A 3659-nucleotide genomic window follows, 5' to 3' on the forward strand; every position below is an offset into this window, starting at 1 on the left:
CGACACGACGTCACTTCCTGGTTGAGACGGCAGCTTCTTTTTTTTGCTTTTTTACGTCAGGTCATTTATCAGATCTTTATTTCTATTATTTCACCAATAAGCAGAAGTTATCTTTTATTTTATTTGTTTTCTTTTTTAGATAAGTGAAATACATGAAATGTCATGTCTCTCTTTCTTTGAAATTCTGATTTAATTATTAATATTGTTCGTCTGTCTGTATGTGTGTATATATGTATTTATGTATATATGTCTATATGTAAAATTAAATAAAAACAACAAGTGTTTAAAAGGTCATGACATAAAACTTTATATATTCATAATTTATTAATCCAGCCCGCTGCTAAGCTCCTTATTTTTATAAGTATTACTTGAATGGCTCAACTCTCTCTATGTATATTCCTTTTGTGTTATTTCAATATTTCAATTTTTTCTTTTTTGCTTGTTTATCACTGTACTTGTTTATTTCAATGTGTATATCGGATCAATGTTTTTTATTATTTCACCATAAGCAATAAATAAACAATAACTAAATGTCAATAAACAATAAATAAATGTCATCAAATGTAGCAAAAAACAATATTTCAAATAAATATAGCCATTAATTAATTGATAAAATGGGACGTAAATTGACATTTCTGTTTTAATTTGCTTCTTTATTTATTTATTTATTTATTTATTTACTCTTATTCAAGTATTTATTTTTAATTTATTTTTAAATGTATTTATTTATTTTTATCATTTCACCAATAAGCAGAAGTTCAACAAGTGTATAAAAGGTCATGATATAAAACTGTATATACTCATAATTTCTTTCTTTTTTTTCTATGTTCAATAATAACTAGTTTGGAAAACAAGTCCTTACTGAGATGGTAGAACATTCAAGTTATCACTGTACTTAAAGGTCCAATATTATAAAAAAGTGAGATTTTCATGTTTTTTATTATAAAGCAGGCTTAAGTCATATATAAATACTGTGAAAGTATCGAAACACAGGGAATCCACAGGGAAATACACACAGTCCGTATTCAGAAACTCTGTATTTGAAACAAGCCGTCAGGATTTCTGTCCATTTGTGATGTTTTTTTGGGGGGGCGGGGGTTTGTTACGTCAGGTCGTTTATCAGATCTTTATTTTTAATATTTTTCGTAGAATACAAAAAAAAGAAATGTGTACTCTCTCTATGTATATTCCGTTTATGTTATTTTGTTATTTCAATCAATATTTCAGTATTTTTTTTTTCTTTGACTGATCATTTATTAATATTTTCTTAAGTCTTCTTATATTTATATATTTTACGAATATTTTTTACATATTTTACTAAGTTGTGTCCGATAATTTTTTATTATAAAGCAGGCTTAAGTGCTATATAAATACTGTGAACGTATCGAAACACTAATATTTTTCATTTCAAAATTTATTTCGAACATGTAGAATACAAAAAAATAAAAATAAAAATGTGTACTCTATGTATATTCCTTGTATGTTATTTTATTATTTCAATCAATATTTCAATTTAGTGTTTTGCTTGTTTATCACTGTGTGTATCACTTTTTACGTCAGGCCGTTTATCAGATTTTTATTTTTGATATTTTTCATTTAAAAATTTATTTCCAACATTTTCCGTTTGGCTCCAATCGCCGACTTGAGGCTCCCAACGAACCGAAGCGGCCGACGGGGATGAACGACGCGGCTTCTCTTCGACGGTTTAGTTGAACAAAAACAAAACGCGGCTCCTCTTCCTCCTCCTCTTCTTCTCTTCTTCTCTCCAGCAGCGTCCACTCCACAAAACATCAACACAGCCTGACGGAGCGACACGACGTCACTTCCTGGTTGAGACGGCAGCTTCTTTTTTTTTTTTTTTTTTTTTACGTCAGGTCATTTATCAGATCTTTATTTTTATTATTTCACCAATAAGCAGAAGTTCAACAAGTGTATAAAAGGTCATGACATAAAACTATATATATTCACAATTTATTAATCCAGCCTGCTGCTCAGCTCCTTATTTTTATTAGTATTATTTATATAATAAACTGACAATACCTGATATTTTCAGGTGGAATTTCATTCATTCTCACTGTGCAATATCATTTTCCACTTTTTTTGCAATTTTGTTAATAGTCTGTTTATTGTCAATACTGTATATACTGCTCCTATTTTTATACTTCCTTCTATTTAAATGGTTCATATTTTGTTTAGCTCTTATTTACTGTGTTAGCTGATGCATCTTGTTTTTTGCACTATCCCCTTTGCTGCTGTACACTGCAAATTTCCCCACTGTGGGACTAATAAAGGAATATCTTATCTTATCTTATGTTATTTTAATGGCTCAAATCTCTCTATGTGTATTCCTTTTATGTTATTTTATTGTTGTTGTTTTTTTCTATGTTCAGTAATAACTAGTTTGGAAAACATCCTTCTGAGGAGTCCTTACTGAGATGATACAGCATTCAGGTTATCACTGTACTTAAATAAAACTCATATGTTTAAGTAGTAAAGTAGTACGCCGTATACACTGTACACACTGTACACTTCATGTATGTAAAGTCATCTGGTACTTTATCCATTTAATATTTATTCCTTTGCACTATTGACTCACTGATCACACTTGACTTGTTAATAAACATTGTATGTTGTTGGTAACCGGAGTCAGATTCTTATGTATGGAGGATGGAACCTGCCAAATTCAAAAATAAATGAATAAATGTCATTAAATGTAGCCATTAATTATTTGATAAAATGGGACATAAATCGATATTTCTGTTTTAATTTGCTTCTTTATTCATCTATTTATGTTTGTAATATTTATTTACTCTTCTGTTTAATTTCCCCTTTTAATTATTTATATATTTATTTTTAAATGTATTTATTTAATTTTATGTATTTTTGCACACATCGTTTTATGTATTCTTTTCTTTATACATTTTTTTTACACATTATGCAAATGAGGGGTCTGTCACTGAAAAATAAATATAAAATAATTTTAAAAAACAAGTGCAAAAATAAATAAATAATAAATGCAAAAATAAACGAATAAATAAAAAATGATTGCAAAAATACATGAATACATTCAAAAATAAAAAATAAATACATAAAAAGTCAAATTAAACAGAAGAGTAAATAAATAAGGGAAGAAGCAAATTAAAACAGAAATATCAATTCATGTCACATTTATTTTAAATATTATGTTTGCTGCATTTAATGACACATTTATTTATTTATCAAGTTATTTTTTTATTTTTTATTTTGGCAGGTTCCGTCCTCCATATCTATGGGGGATTTACAGTAACAGGATTATAACCTGATGAAGAGGAGACACTTGTGGGGGTGAAGGGTGGAGCTGTGTTTCTGATGAGCTGATTGGACAGCTGTCTCTGTGGTAAACTGGTGGTGTCAGACACACAGCAGCAGACAGAAGAACTGGTTTTTAAAGCCTCTTGGCTTCAAGTACTTATCCCCAACAGGAAATATTCAAAACATCTTCAGGTTTATTTCTTAATAGTTTTCCAGTTGAGCTCCATCAAACCAGAGAGAAGAGCTCAGAGACAAACAAACAAACAGAAATGTACTGTGTGATAAGAACAATAATAGTTTGTCCTTGTAGGAGACGTCACTCAGAGTATCAACAAGCTGAATGTTTTCTCATCATCTCAGGAGGTAAA

This window comes from Sebastes umbrosus, chromosome 6, assembly GCF_015220745.1.
Source record: "Sebastes umbrosus isolate fSebUmb1 chromosome 6, fSebUmb1.pri, whole genome shotgun sequence".
NCBI classification, from domain to species: Eukaryota; Metazoa; Chordata; class Actinopteri; order Perciformes; family Sebastidae; genus Sebastes; species Sebastes umbrosus.